Source organism: Protopterus annectens, chromosome 7.part0 (genome assembly GCF_019279795.1).
Source record: "Protopterus annectens isolate FY-2018-M chromosome 7.part0, PAN1.0, whole genome shotgun sequence".
Lineage (NCBI taxonomy): Eukaryota > Metazoa > Chordata > Ceratodontiformes > Protopteridae > Protopterus > Protopterus annectens.
This window is the reverse complement of record NC_056739.1, coordinates 324,409,438-324,431,900: the sequence shown is the minus strand read 5'-3', so window position 1 is coordinate 324,431,900 and position 22,463 is coordinate 324,409,438.

Here is a 22,463-nt window from a genome sequence, read left to right as displayed (position 1 = left end):
TTTTCTTGTTTCCCCCTACTTAATCTATAAAGGTGTTCCTATACTCTCTCTCAACTTTCGGTCAGTTATCCCCACGTAGAATACTGGACAATGTTGACATCTAGCTACATAAACTATCATTTCTGATTGACAATCAAATCTCTTCTTTGTGTAGTATTTTCTCCCCCTTAGTTGATATACTTGTTCTACTTCTATGCGCTTACAATAGTTACACATACCCCACTTTGCCATACCTGGATTTCTAGGTAATTTGGTGCTTTGAGTCTCCAACATATTTTTCATATTCTTTCCTCTCTTAAAAATAATTTATGGTGGAACTGGAAGTTTGTTCACAATAAATATGTCACCCTGTAATAAATTCCAGTTCTTAGAAATGATGTTCTTAAATTCCCATGCATTCAGACTATATGTTGTAATAAAACTGTATTTCATGTGAAATCTTTCTGACCTATCTACCTCACTGTTTATTGTTATGTTATTAACCAATATTTGCCTATAACTTTGATCTAAAATAGGCTTATATAGTCCCCTTAGTTCTTTTGTTTTGTACTTCTTGTGCCAGTTGCATGATGAGGGAATCAGGGTAAACTCTTCTCAGAAACATCTCCCTGAAATTTTCACATTCTGCATAGAAATCTTCTTTTATGCTCACCATTCTGACTGCCCTAACTAATTGGCCTTTCACTACTGACCTTTTTGGTGGAATGGGTGGCAGCTAGAATAGTGTAGGAAAGTGTTGGAATACATCTTTTTCCTATAGATTTTACCTGCGTATCTTCCTTTATTTTTGTCTTTTTTCAATTCAGTGTCTAGATATGCAATACTGTCCTCTCCAAAATTATAAGTGAACTGCAAAAATTCTGTTATATTATTAAGGTGGTTCACTAAGTCTTGCTCTATCTTGACATCTCCTTTAAGGATAATAATGATGTCAACCAGGAATCTTGTGTAGAAGTAGAAAAGTTCACTAATCTTTGGGTTCTTTTGAATAATTTCAACAATTTCAAACCAATATTGCCCAGTAAAACAATGAAACAAATCATGGGCATTCAGAATCGCCAATTAGCTGAAACACCTGATGTTCATAAGGATCATTGCATATATCCCATGTGCCTCTGATACAAGAGGTTTGGGAGGTCACTCAGTGGGAGTTCTAGCTTTGCTGGAGTTTTCATTTTGTTTTTGCTGAAACCTATTTCACAAATTCTTTCAAAAAGTGCCACTTTGGGGTGCATGGGAGGGTTATAAGTACTTGCTATTCAAAAAACATTCTCATTATACTCATGTTGCCATAACAAAACAGCAAGGTTAACTTTCCTCACAAAAAGTTTAAGGCCTAATAAAGTTTTTGCCATGTCTGCATTACTTGCAGGTACAAAAGTCTGTCCTTTCACTAAAAGTTCCACTAATTCGGGCTCTAACGAGAAACAAGAGTATTTGTAGAATTTAACGTCTTTCTTTTCATTCTCTCTGATGTTACAGTACCTATTTGCATTGTGAAATTCAGTATTTACCTCCTCTGCGTGTGTCTGTTGTTGCCTCCTTGTGCCCTCTCTTCCCTTGTGAAATTTATAGCATGTTGTCCTTGACCGTTCATGTTGTTTAGATGATTTTCATATGTAGATGCTTGGTTATTCCTATTATTAATCCTTTCACTTCATTGTGGTAGAACTGGTGAGCCCTGGTTGCCATTTATGATAACGATGGTCTCCATCGCCATGTTTGCTTCTGTATTTAAATTAGCTCTTCCTTGCTGCCAGTTTTGACCAATCAAATTCCATACTTGCAATGATGGCAGTTTAGGGTAGCCTGAACCTTTACAGTAGTCCGCCCTGTCCCTGTTCAGTTTTTTGATTTTTGTAAAACGTAGTTTCTTCATGTGTTGAGCTATACTACTGAATGTCCTGTTATACACAAAGCGGGTACTGCTCAAAGTCAGCATCCGCTTTTATTTCATTGTCCATGATTACAATATCTTTTGCTAAATTATCTGTGGCAATCTGATAGTGTTTTAGCATCAGCTTTAGTAGCTCAAGTCCATGTCTGTTGAAAAATTTAATTAAATCTTGATGGAACACTGAACTCTCCTCAAGACCTGTCGGGTATTGCCAGATACGCAGTCCCTTAGAGACTATTCTTTCTTTTATGCACTCACGGAAATATATTATTTCAAGTTGCAGTTTGGTTCAGAGTGAACACATGATGTAAGTGGAGTGAATTTTAAACCCAGTGTAAAGTTGTATTATTTTAGCTGAAGAAGTTCTTGCAATCTGTAAGATGAAAAGTGCTTCATTAAACAGTCGGTTGGTACTTTGTGGATTTATTGCATGGAATGTTTACTTCAAGTTTCTTCAAGTTGCTGCTGTGTGGATTTAACTGTGGATCCTGTAGCTGTTTGTTTCATTTAGGAATTGTTGGTTCTTTCCTGGTTTTTGGTCAAAGAGTTTATAATAGCTCCCAGCTTACAGTTGTCTGCATACTTGGTCAGCCAGGCCTTTGTGTTGGCCTGGACTTCTGAGAAGTAGATGCCAAATAGGAGAAGATCCAGGACCGATCCCTGTGGGACTCCACTCATGACTGGTCATCAGTCTGACTTGGAGTTCGCTACTTTCACACTGTGTGTTCTATCTGTGAGTCAATTTGCAGCCCACCTAGTGATATAAGGGTTGATGCCTAGTTTGGTGAGTTTATCAATAATTCCTGAGTGAGGAATGGTATCAAAGGCCTTGGCCAGATCGGGGTAGGCTGTATGCACTGTGGCCTTACCTTTATCCACAGCCCTGGTGACGTACTCAAAGAAGTCAACCAGATTGAGCAGGCTTGATCTCCCTCTCACAAAGCCAAACTGTGTGGGGTCCAGAGTTTGGAGATTTCCTATATTTTTGTTAATCAGGTCCATGATGATGTGCTCCATAGCTTTTCATATCAGACTCATCAAGCTAATGGGGCAATAATTCCCAGGGTATGTAGTCGGTCCCCATTTATGGAGAGGGATGACTGTAGCAGTGCACCATTCAGTATGGAGAAAGCCTGAGGTGAGGCTATGACTGCACAGGGCACATAGATGTGGTGCCAGTTCATTTTGTAGTTCATGTAAAACACAGCCAGAGATATTATCGGGTCCCATGGAAGCTGTATTCTTGGCCGTGGACAATGCAGCTTTAACCTGTGCTGCAGCAATGCTGGGTGCCTAGCATTTTTCCGGTATTGTGATTGGTCCTTTATGGAGGGAGAGAGGGGTAAAGTTGGCACTGAATCTGTTGGCCAGTATGTTGGTAATATCTGTTGTCTCAGTATAGGAGGTACCATTGTGCAGTAACTCAGAGCAAATCTGGGTATTGCCGTGGAGGTTCTTGATATAACTATAGAGGACTTTGTGATTGTTTTTAGTGTGGGCCACAATTCTGCTTTCATTGCTGGCTTTAGAGGATGTGATGAGGGATCTCAACTTTTTGTTGAGGCTAATAAGGGAGTTTTTCCAGTCTTGGGACTTCAATGTTTTCTGCAACAGTTTCTTCCTAATGTTGTAGAGTTTGTTAATGGCAGGGAACCACCAGATTGGCTTCCTTTTTTTGGAGGAGAGCGTCTTGGTTCTGTTGTGTATGGCTAGTTCCATGCATTTATGTACATGTTCGTACAGTGCATTGGTGTATTATTCGGCAGTCATGCAGCTATTTTCTATTGGCATGGGTGCCATGAAGTTAGCCACCTCTGTTTTTAGGAATCCAAGGTGGTTACCTTTGCAGAGGCTGTGGGTGAGGTGTGGATTTCCATGGTGATTAGTTTATGGTCGGATCTGACCAGGGAGGGATTAACTATTGGTGTAGAGCAATGGTCGCCCATGTTAGTAATAACCAGATCAAGGATATTGCTTCCTCTAGTGGGGGTCAGAATTAGCTGGTCCAGGGTATTGGAATTGATGAATTCCAGGAAGCGTTGGGCCAGTGTATTGGTGCTTGAGTAGTTTTCCCAGTTGATGGAGGGGTAGTTGAAGTCTCCTAGTATGAGAGTGTTGAGTTGGACCTTGATAGATTCCAGGATGCTTAGGAATGTGGAATGAGAGTCTAGGGATATGGCTGGGGACCTGTTGCAGGTTATGACCTGGATCGCCGTCTTACCAAATGTTAGTTGTACCTGAAGTATCTCAGATGCGTTATGCTGGGCTACTAGTCTGGAGGTGTGCATATCCTTTATGAATATGGAGACACCACCGCCTTTGGAGCTTTGGTCCATGTTTTGGGGCTGAAAGGTGTGGAATGAGTTATAGCCTGGTAGTGCAGGGGTGCCTTCTGCCACTTTTAAACCAGGTCTCCATTACAGCACAAATGTTGATGTTTTCCATTTTGAGGAGTGCTTTGAGTGAATGCATCTTGAGATTGAGAATTCTAGCATTGAGTAGCATGACCCTCAGATTGCATTTATTTATAGTTGTTATGATGGTAATTTGGTCTTTGGAACACCGCCTAAAAAGGCACTATAGGGGTGCCAAGAGCCTTAGTCAGTACCCGGAAACCCAGGGGTATGAAGGCCATCCAGGTCTGTTAATCATGTCATCACAAGCAGACAGATACTGGATCCCCTTAGAATGACACCAGAAACTTAGCCAATTGTTGAAGTCAATCATTTTTTGTTTGTACTGCGGTATCATTTTGGGTGACTGTAGGATACTGCTCAAGGCTAGTGTCATACCTGCCTGCCGAGAGCTCCACCATGTCTCTTTTCATGTAGTCCAGGGAGGTGCATCTCAGGTCATTCACACCCATGTGGACAATGATAGAGTCATACTTGTACTTGTTGTGGAGTGACATGAGTGTGTGTGTTATGTGTTGAATTCTGGCACCTGATAGACAGCTGACTGCTACCTTCTCCTTATTCAACCTAGTGAGTGGGACATCTGTGTACCTCACTATTGAGTCACCTATGATTAGTGTATTGGGCAAGGTGGTTAGCCTTAGGGGCTTAGGCTGAGGGGCACACTGTGGAGGGGAGCTATGTGTCCTGTGGTTTGTGCTGTGTTGTGGTGGTCGAGTGCATTTCTGTCTTGGAGGTCTCTGCTGTTTGGGTAAATTTCTATTGAGAGCCTCCATGAAGGTGGATGTGTGTTTTTTGTTTTTATGTGAGAGCTGTGATAGTCAGTGTTCTGGAGGGCTATGTGTTCCATGTGGTGTGGTGCAGGTGTTGACCTTCTCCTCTTAACCAGCTAGTCTGGTCTTGGCTGGAGAGTGCATAGCTTCCAATTTGGTGATATAAGTGTGAACATCAAGTTAACTGTATTAGAGCACCTCCCTCCGTTCAGTGCTCATTGTACCCCAGACACATTTTTTTAAGTTGGATGCTTTATTTATTTATTTATTTAATGACCCTAAAAATAAGCATGATGCCCTAGACAATTGCCTAGTTTACCTATGTGTAAGGCCAGACCTGGTCACTTCCATCAAATGTGACACACATACTGCAACATGCCATTCATTTGCATATTCTGTGGGTATATACATACCTTGTGATGCAAATATTTATGGCAGCAACCCTAATGTACCTGGGCCACAGAAACGCGTAGATACTGTAGTGACTAGCCCATCCACACTAGTGGGTGACTGTACATCAGGTAATGGAACATGCTAATATTAGGTATATGAAAAATCTGAACTAAAGGTGTTCGAATGTTTCATGTTTGCAGTCTCAATGTTCAGTCGTTTATATTACCGATTGCACTGTGCATTCACTAATATAAATGCAAAGAACTGTACAGAGATTGCAGTACAGTGCGGTTAGGGAAAATCATCCCTTTCCTCACTGTAGTGCGATCTCAGAGTTATAATATATAGTTATCCTGCAAATATGGGATGTTCCTTGCAGGAGTCTGGGACTTCTAGGTAAGAATGGAATCATGGGTAATTGCCGTAAAATTACGAATTTGACATTTTCGGCAATTAACCATGATTTTTGACGTTCTAACCTTCCGGGTTTGTGAATTTTCAGCGTTAGTTTTTGATCTTTAGTTACATTTTTCTTTTAATTTTCGATTATTTGATAGCAAACCTTAGTATTAACATGGTGCATCTCCTGCATATATCTTGGCAGTAATCACCATCCCATATTTCACTTCCAAGCCAATATCACTTATGAAAGTGCTTTCACCTTCCCCTGACAGGTACAAGGAATTCTTCCACTTGCATGAGTTGCTTCTGTGCTGGTGGTCCACCTCTGTGGTGGAGCTGTCCCTGGCAGGACCCTGTGCCTTAGTCTTAGCATGCAGCATCACATCATTGACTTTGTGATGTACCAGTACTGTGGTCCTACTGTGACTGTCCACAGCATTGATGTCCTGCACCAATCCCTGCTACACCTGGTTCTAGATAGCCTTGCCTGCCTTACCCTTCTCAAGTATGAACATGATGTGTGTATATGGCTTAAAGTACCACCTCTGTCTTGAATGTGATGAATGCTTTAAGCCATTGCTGTTCTTTTGGTCCTATGACAATATCTGCAAACATATGGGTTACACATGTGGACCGATGTGTGTATGTATGTATGACTGTCCTTCATGGATAATGTCTTTGCACTGTCACCCTGCCTCCATCTGGTGAGTATGTATCTGTGTGCTAATACGCTGTCACCATTCATACCCTGTGTCATACTGACAGCAGCAGTGGTCATTTTTCCATCTTTATTAAGCTGATAGCACATTATGTGATGCAAGTACAAGAGGACTTGTATTCTATATAGTGTGGTCTGTATGCATATCATATAGTCTTAGTCCCTACACAGTAGGACTGTAACCTGTCATGCCCTTGTGCTCCATTCCATGTCATGGTTAGACAATTCCTCTTAGCAGGACAGTAACTTGTCATAACCTTATGCTGAGTTCCCAGTGAGACTGAACTCTCCCAGCAGGACAGTCACTTTTCATGACCTTGTGTTTTGTTACCCTACACAAGTCACTGTGCAGTATTTATTCCTTGTACCTCCATGCTCCCTTGTGTGTACCCTGCAGTTCTGAGATATTTTTTATACTGTTGATCATCTCTAATTTTCTGCTATTAGGGGAGGTGTTCTCAGCAACAGTTAGCACTACCACGTGCCCATGCTTGGACTGGGAGGCATACCACTCAACCTCTTAGAGCAAGAAATCAGGACAAAGCCTAAAAAACATGGGGACAAAGACCCCCAAAAATAGGGACAGAATTTAAATATTGCTTGTATAAACTTAGAAACTTGTTACAATAACAGGATTTGTGTAAGCATGCCTTTTCTGAAGGACAGAAAGTCTGAAACTCAAATGTATGTCTTTATTTAGTGACATCAGTCATTGGTGATGTGCCTAAAAAACACACATTTTATGAGAAATAGACCAAAATTATGAGGCAAAAATCTGGACAGGTCACCAGTATGCTGGGAGGTCTTGTGCACAGTGCACTTATGCACAGATACTGGGAAGCACATAGCACCACTGGTTAACACTAGTGATCCTTTCCACTGTGCAGTCATGCTGATCAACAGCATGCATCATGTGGTGTCCAGGAGATATGGCCACATGCATGGGGTTACCAGTTTCTTCTTCCTTCAGAACTGTAGTTTGGACATGATTAGTTTAGGTGCTAGTTTCATTAGATATCCCACCTGATACAAATAAGAGATTTAAATCTTCCTCCATTTGCTGCAGGGAGACTATAAGGAAAGCTTCCTGGGGCAGTGCAAAGGCCCCATTCATAAAATTGATGCCTGGTACCAGCTTACCAGGGTGTTGAGCTATGCCTCTGGCCTTACCTGCTTTGGTAAGGAGGGGTGGCACAGATACAGTAACCTACTCCAGCATGGGGCGACAGAGCTTGGGGGAGGGTAAATCTTCATTGGTGAACATCATGTATATCTCTCATTGTCTAATCTACCATTGCCTTCTGTTGGCAGAGGTGTACTATACTGATAACTGTTTTATATTAATTCACCAGTGAAGGTAGCATTCAGTCATGAGGCTTCCCTTAGAAGTGATGACATGCTGTCCAGACAATGGGAATAAGTGTAGTACATGGTCATGAATCATTTAAAAATGATATGGAAGCAATATATACAGGAGTACTAATGTGTTGTAATTTTTTCTTTCTCTTTTTTGGTCCCTGTTGTCTACAGGGTTAGTTGTGGTGCAGAATGCCTGTGTCCCCTGTAGTCACCCTGGCCTACTTCTCAACGAGGGACAAAGGTTACCCTGTGGAAGATTCCCCAGAGGGCTGACTGGTGATCTTGGTGATCAGCTCGGAGGAGGGATGTAAAGACACCTTCTAAGAGTGGCTTGAAGTGGTCCTTCTGCATTACCTAGCAGCAGATGCAGTGGCTAGTCGTGTCTAAGGTGGGTCAGCATGGAGTGTCCACACTGAGAGCCAGAAGCATCATCTTGTGTGACTGACATTCACATGGCTGATTAGCCCAGTCCATTAGCTACTAGATGCAGGTATGCCACCTTCTTGTTCATAGGTTCATAGGATCATAGGTATGTACTAGGCTATCTGCCCAAAGGCATTTATAAGCCTAGCCAGAATGTGTTGGCTTTCATCGCCCCCTTAGATTAGTTCCCTGTGCCTCTGTCCAGCAGAGCCACTGAAGTGATCCCCAGGGTAAACCTTCTGTTTCACATCCACTTGTCAAGGTTTCTCTTGAAGAGTGTTAGTGAGGAGCTATGCCCAATGTAGATTGGAATCTTGTTCCAGAACATGGGAAGTCACTGGGACAGGAATCTATCCCTCCAGCACATCCTATTTATTGTTGTGGTGAGGTTTAGATCCCTAGAGCATGGAGCTCGAGGGGATATGGTTTTCTTTAGGTGGAGCATGTCCATCAATTCTGGGTTGGACATGGCCTTATATGTCAGACAGAGATCTCCTCTGAGTAGGCGGTATCAACCGAGTACAGCTGTAGTTTCTTCAGTCGAGCTGCATAGGGCATCTGTTTGAGGCCAGTGATCCTCTTGGTGAGGTACTTCTGTGGTCTTTCCAGCCGTTGCAGGTGTCTTGTAAGGTACATCCCAAATGGAGCATTGTACTCTATGATGGGTCTGATGAGTGATGCGAAAAGGGGCACGATGACCTCTTTTGATCTGGATGCGAACCCTTTTGTGATTAGGTGGGACACACAGAAGGATTTTCTAACCACTTTAGCAATGTGATTATCAAAGGAGAGATTACTATCTACTTGGGTCCCCAGATCCCTTATTACGTCTTCCATATTTAGGGGGCTACCACCTATGTGGTAGTTTGTGGGTAGTTTGTTTTTTCCAAAGGGGATGACTATGCACTTTTTGGCATTTAGCTTGAGGCCATGGTTTTGACACCAAGTATCTGTCTCAGTGAGACCCTTTTGGAGGATGTCTATGACAGCCGGAGAGTCAATTATAGCTCCTAGTTTGCAGTCGTCTGTGAACTTGGTCAGCCATAGTCCTCCTGTGCTTGCCTGTACCTCTGAGAAATATATGCCGAACAGGAGGGGTCCTAGGACTGAGCCCTGGGGAACGTCACTTGTAACCAGTTTAGAGTCAGACCTAGCTCCCTCAACTCTTACCATGTGGGTTCTGTCCGTGATCCAGTTGGCAACTCATCTCATGATGTAAGGGTTTATGTTCAGGCTGGTGAGCTTGTCTATAATACCAGAATGGGGAATGGTGTCAAAGGCCTTTGTGAGGTCTACGTAGGCTGTGTGGACCACCTTTCCCTTGTCTATAGCCTTGGTAACTGTCTCAAAGAAGTCCACCAGGTTTAGGAGACATGATCTGCCCTTAACAAAGCCAAACTGAGTAGGGTCTAGTGTTTGGAGGTTCCCAATGTCTCTGTTAATGAGATCCATGATGATGTGCTCCATAGCCTTGCAGACCAAGCTAGTCAGGCTTATAGGGTGATATTTCCTGGGGTCTGTTGTGGCTCCACCTTTGTGGAGAAAAATAACCATTGCTGTGCACCACTCTATGGGCATGTAGCCTTTGGAGAGGCTGAGTTTGAGGGGTTAGTTCATCTTTGAGCTCATGTAGGACACAGCCTGGGACACCATCCGGTCCCATTGATGCTATGTTTTTGGCTTTGGAGAAGGCTGTTTTAACCTGAGTGTCTGTGATTTCAGGGGCACTACATTCTTCTGGCATGGTTATGGGCCATTTTGAGGGTGAGAGGGGGGTGAAGTTTGCACTGAACCTGTCTGCCAGGATGTTGGCGATATTGGTCGGTTCAGTGTATTTTGTGCCATTCTGCACTAACTCTGAGCAGATCTGAGAATTGCCACTTAGATTCTTGACATAGCTAAAGAATGCCTTATGGTTATATTTGGAGTCCTTGGCAATTTTTCTTTTGAAGCTAGCCTTGGATGATTTTATGAGGGATTGTAGTTTCTTGCTGATACTGATCAGGGATGTCTTCCCTTCTTGGGATTTTACTCTTTTCTGTATTAGTTTCCTCCTTCTATTGTATAGCTTGTTTATGGCAGGGGTCCACCAGACTGGTTTCCTTTTCTTGGAGGAGTGAGTCTTGGTTTTGCTTGGGATAGCACAATCCATGCATTCCTGTAGGTGCCCATAGCATGCATTAGAAAAGGATTTTGTAGCTTGGGCAGCGTTATCCTTTAGCATGGGGGATTTGAAACTTTCCACCTCAGTCTTAAGTAACGTGAAGTTTGCTTTTGAAAAGTTTTTCACGGTGGTTTCTTTGATTGGGGGTGGGGGCGGAATGTGGATATCCAGAGTAATTTGTTTATGGTCAGATCTAACCAGCAAGGGACTGACCTCTGGTGTGGAATGTCGCCCATATTGGTGATGACCAGGTCCAACATGTTGTCACCTCTGGTGGGGGTGTTGACCAGTTGATCCAGGGCATTTAAGTTTATAAATTCTAGGAAATGTTGGGCAAGGGGCTTAGTACTTAAGTAGTTCTCCCAGTTAATGTTTTGGTAATTGAAATCACCCAATATCAGGATGTTTGGTAGGACCTTTATGTTTCCCAGTGTTTTCAGAAATGCGGAATGGGGGTCCTGGGACATGGTGGGTGATCTGTAGCAAGTTACAATTTGAATTGTTGTTCTGCCCATTGTTAGTTGCACGTGGATGATCTCCGAAGCATCGTGCTGTGCCACTACTGGAGGTGTGGGTATCATTGATGAATATGGATATGGTCCCACCTTTTGTATTTCGGTCCAGGTTTTGTGGCCGAAATGTATGTTATGAGTTGTAGCCTGGTAGTGCTGGGGTGATCTCTGGAGCCTTAAACCAGGTTTCTGTTACTGCACATATATCGATTTTCTCCATACTGAGGAGTGCCTCGAGTGCGTGCATTTTGAGGTTTAGACTTCTAGCATTGAGTAGCATTACCCTTAGTTTTTTGTTACTTGTGCTATTTACGGTGGTGGGTTTGTCTTTTGAGCCTTGCCTAAAAATGGCACTATGGGGTGGCAAGAGCCTTAGCCAGTATTTGAAAGCCTAAGGGTGACAGGTGCAAGCCGTCTCTAGCAAAGCAGTGTGGCTTGTCGAGCATGTCATCCCAGACTGACAGACACTGGATCCCCTTTGAATGACACCAGAAGCTTAGCCAATTGTTGAAATTGATAATTTTTTCTTTATACCATGGTATCATTCTTGGTGAGGGCAGGATGCTATCAGGGTCAGGGTCTACGTGATCAGAGAGCTCTTCCATGTCTCTTTTCATGTAGTTCAGGGAGGTATGGCTCAGGTCATTCACACTAACATGGACAATGACAGAGTCGTATTGGTACTTGTTCTGGAGTGACCTGAGTGCTTGTGTTATGTGGTGGATCCTGGCACCTGACAGGCAGCTAACAGTAACCTTCTCCTTGTTCAGCCTAGTGAGTGGGACATCAGTGTGCCTGACTATAGAGTCACCTATTACTAGTGTGTTGGGTATGTTATTTTACCTTAAGGGCTGTGATTGCGTGGCTCAATGGTTTTGTGAAGTATGTGTTTTGTGGTTTGTGTTGGGGGGGAGTGGAAGTTACTTGGATGTCTGCTTTGGAGGTCTCTGTTGCTTTTTCAGATTTTTATTTAGAGCCTCCGAGTATGTTTTCGTGTATTTACGTGTGTTTTTTGCCGGTGCTGGTTTCATAGGTCTATGTGAGACTGGTGGTGTGATGCAAGTAATTCCCTTCTCCTCTTGACTGTCTGATCCAGTCTTGGGTTAAGAGAGCTTAGCCTCCAGTTTGGCTGTATAATTGCATCTCTCGCATGTATTAATGTTTGGTGGTAGCAGGAGAGGGTTGTCTGTGTACATGAGGCAGTTTTAACATTGCCTCAAAATGCCCACATTCACCAGTTGGACCGGAGAGTTCACCTGAAACTGCCCTTTGGACCTACCTGGATAGGTACAGTGAGCTGTTTTACTGATTGGCTGGTAAGGTCGAATAGAGAGCCTTGTCATTCTCTACAGTATAAGGGAGTCTAGTGCTAACGTTTATTAGTGCTTGCTATGAGTTTTGAGCAAGTGCCGGGCTGCAACGTGAATGGTTTGAGTGCTTAAGTTGAAAGTTTGTCTAGTTCCAAGGGAAAAATTGAAGAGCAGACTTTGTGGAACCTCTCATGTTGGTCACATGACCACCACCACCAATAGCAGGCCACTGCAGTAGCACAGTGGTCATCATTAATGTGGCTGTGATCATTTAATATGCAGCCTGTCAGCATCATGCCAGCCATCATACAACCTAAACAGCTAACGACCATGTCATGCTAATCCACATGTACCATTTAGCACAGCACACCAGCATTATGGATTTACTCCCTGCATCACATTCCATAGCTACATAATCCTACTAACATTATAGATATGGGTGCTTTAACATTCATTTATTTACTTTTTGAAGGACTTGTAAGACTGAAGTTTAACATTCTCTTTATTCTGTTTTTACTGTGAACAATGCACTGAATCACTTGTTTTACTTCTGCTTTGTGTAGGAAATACTGACTGTTTGCAGGAGAACATGTATGTAGGTGTGTGAATGTATCTTTCTAGATGATGTAATGTAAACTGTACAAGCTTATCAGCCCATCACTTCATTATCTCTTGAATTTTAGTTTCTGAAATTACCTGGCAGATTTAGTGCCAGGAGCTCATAATCTTTATGTTGCTTTTCATTATGTTTTATGGCTCTGATATCACAGCTGAGTAACTGCTTCATGTCAACGAACATAGTTATCACTAATGAGTCATTTCCTCTGCTTTCCCCCAAACACTGACACAGAAGTCCCAGGTTACCTTATCTAGTAACAAAATGACTCACAGGCCCAGTCAAAGAGATTTTAACTAGCCTTACCAGCTGACAGAGTGACCTTTTTCTTGTTTTCCATTGTTTTGTAGAGCTGTCAAAAAGGCAGTTTTTCTTTTTGCTCAAAGGACACAAATCATATTACCTCACTGTACATATTTTTATGCAGGCTAACTTTTGCTAATTGTTACAAAATATTCATTGTGGATTTAAACTTGACTTGTCCTAACATGTTAGAGTACTGCTTCTTTGTCCCAACCAAAATGGGATATAAAATTACATTATATTAATTAATCCCTTTAAGACTGGGAATCTATTGAAATGCAAATGAGTTATTATCATGCAAATAATCAATTGATCAGCATTTTCATCTATATGGCATGGTTAAAATCATGTTGCACTATGTAAATGCAGGTCAGAACCATGTAATTTTGCACCCTGACTGTACAGATTAGAATTATTTCAACTGCATTGCAAAATTCCCTGGATTCACTGGGGAAATAAGTGCTCATATTCTCCTCCACTGTTCAGATTGGATTAGAGCAAATATATCTATACTGGAATCTTTCCATGAATCTTTTAGCAGTGGTGTCATCCCAATACACACACACACATGTACACATGTATGCACACATGCATGCATGTTTGCATACCTCCCAAGTATATTTTTTAATACACACACACATAATATATATATATATATATATATATATATATATATATATATATGTATATGATTAGTCTTAATAAAAGTTCACTATCGCTAACATGCAGTATGTTTTATAAAACACTAGTACCCAGTCGCTCTTTCTGATGACAGAGGAGGCACATTTTGTACAGCTGCTGATAAGAAACAATGTCAGGAGATGCATTATCAGCTTCTCTAGCATCTATGAACACACTGCAGTCTTCACTACAGTATGATAAGTGTGTGCATGTGAAACTTTAACAGCTTTTAGCACGGTACCGTGAATGACTCTTTTATAACTAGTGTAGTGTTGTCATGAAGGGTGCATTTGAGAGCAACTCCTCATCATGCTGAATTCCTGCCAGCAACAGACACAATTACATATTACTGAACAACAAAATAAATAAATAATAAAAACAACTGTCACCTTAGAGCACAAGAATATTAAATGGCAAGGAAACAAATAGAATTTAATGCTTCCTCCTAAAACAATAAATAAATAAAAGAAATAAAAAGTGAATAGAGCATACGTTTAATTAATACCTCCTCCTTTTCTAAAGTTCTGTGCTACTTCTGTGTCCAGTTATATACCTTCACCATGATGTGGAAACAAATCACATGTCTTCATCTAAGAGTTGTAGCTAGGAAGTTGTCCAGTAATACTACTGCTTTTGGTGGCATTCTGTCCACGCAGTCACGGTGCTCCTAAGTGTAATGTGGAATAATGGCTCTCATTCTATAGGAAGTTGTCCAAGAATACTACTGCTTTTGGTGGGATTCTGTCCACAGAGTCACAGTGCTTCTAAGTATAACATGGAATAATGGGTCTCATCCTAATGAAATAACGTTCTGTTAATAAAATGCTATATATATATATATATATATATATATATATATATATATATATATATATATATATATATATATAGGTTTTACATATGTATGTCTACCAGATGAAAAGTTGTTAAGTCATGCTTGATTCACCAACATACACAGGAACTAGTCAACTTTCAGCAAACTACAAAAATTAAGAAATCCTTTACAGTATCGTTTGTTATACACAAATGTATCACTGCAGTTGAAAAGTTATTAGTCTGATCAATACACTAACACCACTACCAGACTGTCAGCTAACCAGGTTTCAGCAAAAAAGTGAACTTTTTTTTCTTGTGGAATCTAGCCCCATCTGCCCCATAAAGTGTAGCTGGATGAAGCTTTTAACATCTGTTTGAAGATCTGGTATGCTATTGTAACAGGAAATAATAAAACTTGGGTTTATGCACTTTCTGCTATAATTGGTTTGGAGTTTTCCATTAATGGATCTGTTCCTTGAGTGGCCAAATGCAAGACTTGTGCCTTTGACAGTTCTAATTCATGCACTGTAAGACTTCCCAATAAAAACACCATGATGAGTAGCGTTTGTTTTGCCTCCTCATAAACAAATCACTTTTTTATATTGAGATGTCTATAACCAGTTGCAGCTTTGTCTGAGCATTACTCAATGAACAACATCATAGCTTGTTGTAAACATTACTCAGTGCATTACTGATGAACCTGTTCTTTAGTTTCTTCCGTTCTTCAAGCCAGAATACTCAGCAGGAAGGCAAACCTGTAGTGGACAAGATCCAGCACTGAAATTATCTATTGTATAACCAAAATAAATGAAACTAATGTACACTGTTAACATTCGAAGTTGTAAAAGTAACCATAACATGATGAAAAAGACAGGTAAGCTTTACTGTTACAAGCACCTTTCCTTTATGAACTATTTTTATATTAAATACTTTTCACAGCTGAAGTGTCTTCTTCAGGGTAGAATCACTGTATGAAGATAATAGTAATATTTGTGTAGAGTCCCAAGCTGTACACTCTTACCTTTGGGGAGGTGGGCATTCGCAAGATCCCCTGTGACACATCAGAGATTAAACCTATCCTGCATCTAGACTGTGATTCCAGCTTGCAGTATTTGTTGAATGTGTGGCTAGTTGTCCATGTGGAAGCTTTTAAAATATGCTGCTCCCAAGCATTTTTGAACTGAGGTGTTGAAGTTATTGCATTCCTAGTGGAATGCGCTTGAACAGTGCTTTCAGATTTATTATACTTGTCATTGCAAACAACAATAGAGTGGTTTACACATTTTGACAAATGTTTCTTTACTAATGGTCAGGTATTGTCTCCCTTTCTTAAAAAAGGCAAGTAAATGATCTTTTTCTGAAAAAAAATGTATTTATTTATTTATTTATTAATTTGAATTTGTTAACTGGGAAAATGGGCTTGTCCTTTGCCTATACACACAGATCGAGTTTGAAAAATGTCACTTATGTGATGTAAAACAGAGATCATAGCATACGTATATTTCAAGGATGCATACAAATGCTGCTGTTTGCAAAGCTATAGAACTGAGTTAATTGAGACAAAAGCAACAGAAATCCAGAGATTTACCTGTAGAGAGTGATCTTGTAAAATAATTTTATGAAGAATACATTATTAAGGGTGGCCACATGTCAGGAATTTATCTGTCATATCTTGTCACTGTAAATGAAGGAGAGAAGAATGAAAATGGAGAGGAAGGAGACTAAGTGAAGTGGGGGTTGTGAAGAGAGAAAGAAATCACTGAGAACAGAGACAAGAGATGAATGCATTTTTCTAATATACTTGCCTATGCACATCCACATTTGTACAAAGGTGCCCACTCATTTCAATAATATGGATAGAAAATGGGGGTGGGACCAGCCTTCTTTTCTAGACACTAATGGTCAACTGCCACCTGGGTGGCCATGGTGGTGCAGCGGTTAGTGTTGTCGCCTCACAGCAAAAGGTTCCCTGGTTTGATCTTGGGCTGGGGTGCCTTCTGTGCGGAGTCTGCATGTCCTCCCTGTGGTCACGTGGGTTTCCTCCGGGTGCTCCGGTTTCATCCCAAAGACATGCTGTAGGTGGATTGGACACTCTAAAATTGGCCCTAGGTGTGTGTGCCTTCTGTGGGAGGTTGGGCGCCAGGATGGCAACTCGACACCATAAAACTCCACTGCCAGTCATGAGCAGACATGTGATCTGCTGTGGCGACCCCTAACCGGGAAAAAGCCGAAAGAAGAAGAATGGTCAACTGCCACCTGAATAATCACTGGTAGGCAGTTACTGGCTTTTCCCCAAAATATCAAGGTTGCAGTAAACAGGGATTTTCTCCATTCTCCAAGATAGCGTGACCTGGGCTTGAAATAAATATAAAAACAAGCAACAGCACTAGTTATGAAGTATGCATTATACTTTTATTTAGAATGAAGTCATCGCCAAAAATGCAGGCTAGGTTTCACCCCTAAAGCAAGATTTCCTCAGTGCATAAGGAATGGAGCAAGTTCAATTAATATTTTAGTGCAGGAACTGTGATTAAAAAAATGAAACATTTACATTAAAAATATAATATATAAATAAAACACTAAAATCAGAATTAATTCAGCAACTATATTGTTAAAAAAATTCTTGTTCAAATAATTGAATATCAACCTCTTTAAAAAAAATTATATAAATAGATAAATGCATGCATACGTATAATTTAAAGAACTCAAAAATGACAAATACATAGTGCCTATATATATATATATATATATATATATATATATATATATATTTACTTTCAAAATCCCGAATGCAGATTCTCTGTGGACGGGATATCGGATGGCTGATTGCCGTGATGCTGACTGTGATATACTCGATAGTTCATATCAGCGTATGCCACAGTGCATTCGTTGATATGAGCTCAAACTAATGACTAGAGATTGCAATACAGTGCAGATTGGGACATTAATCCCTTTCCTCAATGTAGTGCAGTCTCAGAGTTAGAATATATAGTTAGTAGGGGGATGTGGAAGGTACAGCCCCCCAGAGGGGGGTGCAGGGGGCTTGCCCCCTTCCAAAATTTGATGTGAAGTGTAGGAGTTAAATTTATCTGAGGTCCTATATGAACATCACATTTGATGTTCACCAAAAATGTTGAATCTGCTGACTTCATTCAGTAGATTCGACGTTTCAGCTAAGTGATATTTTGTGATTTGGCATTTCCTTTGAGGATCCGAACGGATTTTGTTTTAAAGTTTGTAATTTTGATAGTAAACCTATATGTATGTATATATATATACACACACACACACACACACACACACACACACACACACACACACACACACACACACACACACACACACACACACACTGTGAACAACTGAATAACTTAAACAAAAAAAAAATATCTATGAAAAATATAATAATTTCCAAAAACTTCATTTGAACCAGGAGGAATTTATAGCCTCCCAAATTAAGCCACATCATCTTATTGCCCAACATCACTGATTTTTCAAATTTTTTAGGCTCAACAAACACAATTTTATCAATTCTGGTAAAACAGTTAATATAGTTCAAATTTTGTATATATTATTACCACATGTAATAACCATAGCAAAATGTGACCATGATTGGGCATTGGACAACTGTTTAGACTTGTATTTCAAAACTTATGTTTGATTTTGTCCCCATGCTTTCTTATGTGCCTTTACCATGAACCCAGACTCACATCTTTTACATTCAAATCTATGTTATAACTCACGAGCATATATCTCAGCCTCAAATTTATCATTACAAATACATAGTACCATTAAAAACTGTGCATAAGATATTTTGCTTAACATAAATTTAGTGTGGTGGCTTTAAGCAGATAACAACAGATTCTTAGAGAAAGACTGTATATATATATATATATATATATATATTATATATATATATATATATATATATATATATATATATATATATATATATATATATATATAGACAGATGTCTTCACTGAACCATCTAGAAGCTTTGTAACTGACACAACCAAATAATCAGTAATAAATAAATTAATCTTAACCATAATGGACAAACCTAAATTATTATTATTTAAATAAGCAACAAATCTATTCAACTCATCCAAAATCAGATTTTCAAAGCAACCAACAATTGTCAAAGATGTGTCCCCACCTGTCAATGTGCTCTAAAAACAAATTATTGATAGTGTTATACACATAATGGTGTTCAAAAAAAGCCCATTAATGTATCCCCATAGCTGTACCTCACAACTGCAAATATCACCTACCATCATAATGAAAAAAATGTTCATTTTAAAAACATTTTGTAACACATCCAATAAAAACTGATTAAATACACCCTCATATAAACCAATTGTTTCCAATCAAAATTTGATGGCCTGTAGTCCTACCATATGTGGAATGGATGTGTATAGACTAATCACATCCACCGTGCACATATATATCTTACTGTTAATGTGGAGCTGTTCCATTAACTTTAAAAACCGAGTCGTATTCATAATTCTAACCCACACCCCGGTAAACAAAAGGTTTAACTTGATAATATGCAAGTAGTGTGAGTTTGGGGGGGGGGGGCAGAGGGGAACTTGGCCCTTGCAAAAACAGTTTTTCTGGAGACTTTTGATTGTAAATGGTGCTTGCAGATTAGCCACTCTTTTGTAATCACAGTTCTCAACATCAATCACAAAGAAGTTCAGTTCTTGTCATGTATAATTATATAGTTCTTGTCAAAAATAAAAACACTCCTCTCTCTGACCCACTGCTTTGCTTTTTAAAGGTTAGGGCTATGATTTTTAATGCTCAGAGGTTGAGAGGTATGAAAAGAACAGTCATGCTTACTATGAAACAGCCAGAAAAAGACATTATATACTTCTCCAGGCCCTCTTTGAATACAGTTAACAGGAGAGAGTGCCTTTTTTATACTACGCTTGGTGCTGGTGAACCAACTCCCACTAAAGATAAAAGGCCAAGACTCTCTGCCAGGGTTAAAGTCATCTCTTTCAGAGCATTTCCAGAATGAAATGTCATATACTTACTTCAGGAGCAATGGATAACAAGATCATTCATTTCAGGCACTATTCCACTCTTGTCACTGAAGCTGGGCTAATTCATCAGTCCGATGTATATATAGTATATACGGATCTATTTTAATTAAAGGAAAGTGGAATCCGTCGAATATGAATCCGTCTACACATAAACAGCAAAATGTGGAAATGTTGAACGCACTAAATAGCGAAATCGGAAATGTTGAATTGTCATAGTTGGCCCGACTGTGGTATAGCTCCATAAGGTAAGTGTGCGATAGTTACGGACCTTAGGGTTAGGGTGCGGGTTAAGGTAAGTGCATGGATAGGCAATATATGTAAGATTTAGTGTAGGGTTTTGTTAAGTGTATGTGTGTGGAATATTTACTTTGTGTGGGTATAGTTCTGTAGGGTAAGTGTGTGGTAGTTACGGACCTTAGGGTTAGGGAGGGGTTAAGGGTAGTGCATAGATAATTGTGTGTGTTGGATTTAGCGTAGGGTTACAAGTGGGGTTTTAGTGCTTTAATTTAGGATTAGTAGTAGGGTTTTGGTTATGGTGGCCGCTGTGGTGCAGCGGTTAGCGTTGCCACCTCACAGCAAGAGGTACACCGGTTCGATCCTCGGCTGGGGTGCCTTCTGTGCAGAGTCTGCATGTCCTTCCTGTGGTTGTGTGGGTTTCCTCCAGGTGCTCTGGTTTCCTTCCACATCCCAAAGACATGCTGTAGGTGGATTGGACACTGTAAATTGGCCCTAGGTGTGAGTGTGTGCATGTGTGTGCCTTCTGTGGAAGGTTGGGCACCGGGCTGGCAACTCGGCATTGTAAAACTGCACTGCCAGTCATGAGTGGACAGGTGATCTGCTGTGGCGACCCCTAACTGGGAAAAGAAGAAGAAGAAGTAGGGTTTTGGTTAGTGTATGTATGTGTTTTTTGTTGTTGTGTTTGTGTAGGTAGTATATTATGGGTGGTGGGGTTGGCTATTATGGTTTCGATGTTTAAATTTCGCAGTTTTGTGTGTTCAGCTTTATCGCATTTCACTATTTATGTGTCGATGGATTCGTATTCGATGGATTTCACTTTCGTTTAATTAAAATAGACCCGTATATACTGTATGGAGTCTTTCAAATATTGGATTCGGTACGAGCAATAACCAATACTGTATTTCAAGCATCAAATCCTCTTTATTAGATAGTCATATAACTTAGACTGTATGATTGCAATTTTATGTCAGTGTGATTACTTATTTTGTCTTTACTCATATGAATTACATCACTATATTAATATAATATTGTATTAGATCAGCAGACAATATGGCATTTTCAGTTTTGTACCCTACACTGATCTTGTTTGAACTGTATAATTTTAAACCAAATTTATAACTTTATATTATCAAGCCAGGTCATGGCTGAAAAGGGTCTTTGGACCAGTCCATTTACTTGGTTAACAAACAACAAATAAAATAAGTAAGTAACTAAATAGTCAAAAGATGGTGTGACCTCAAACTAGGAACATATAAGTAAAGTGGATACAGGGTTAATCACTTATATGGGAGTGCATGGGGCAAGACAAGCCTGCAGAAACAATTATTTTAATGTTTACTCATTTCCACTTATTCATCATCTCTTCAAGTACATATCTGCAAAGCTTATGTACTCAAGGTAATGAGATTCATTCTGAAATGTATGAGCTATTAGTCATAGCACCATAATGTAGAGGAATGGAAGCCCAAGTATGACACAGGTGAATTGTGTTATGTTAGCAGAACAGGTGCAGGAGAATTCATGTAGGAAATGGTGGGCTTGAGCTGCAGCTAATACCAACTTGTCCATCCCGAGGGGAGCAAAGTGCAATAGGGCACCACTAGAAGAAGTGACAAGGGCATGCTTGCACAGTTAGTAGTGATACATGTGCTATTTTGTCAGGGAGGATGTGTGGGGATGGGCTTGTACATCATACCCTACCCAGAGAGCCACTGCAAAGTCTGCTGACCACATATGGGAAGGAGTTTTGAGGGATGGGGTGGGGACATTCATTGGGACAGCAAGCTGACCCACTTCTTCCTAATGACTGACTTTCACTTCCAGGGAAAACTGATGGGCTGAGTAAGCCCCTGAACAATGATGAATCAGGAATGCATGGTTCTTATCTTTGGAGGAAGCAGTGAACAAGCTGAAGGGCAAAATAGAGGCATCACTGAGCAGGTCTCATGATGGACTCAAGAAAGAAATGTTTGAGCCATTGTGTTTGTAGCCTGTATATTACAAGGTGACATGATAGACCCACATATAATCACAGATAGTAGAGATGTGTCTTATTGAAGGTCTAAGACTGAGAACATCTTTTACAAATGGTTTCACAGATTTTTTCTTTGCTCTTTCTACATGTAATGCTTGTAGATCATCAGCCGTCTCCCAACTGATCAGTCAATCTGTTCCTATCATCAAGGAGAGGGTCAGTCAGGAGGAGCCACCATTGAGACAGCCATCAGGAGTAGTTTGAGGTTTTCTGTTTTTTTATGCTGTAGTTCTCACAAGCACCCAGTGAAGTTCCAGGGAGCATTGCAAAATGAGCTGATGGAGGAGGATGTCCCTTCACTTATGCAAGGGGCATCTCATCCTGTGACCCTGTTCTTCTTTCTTTCTGAAGCATGGCCAGT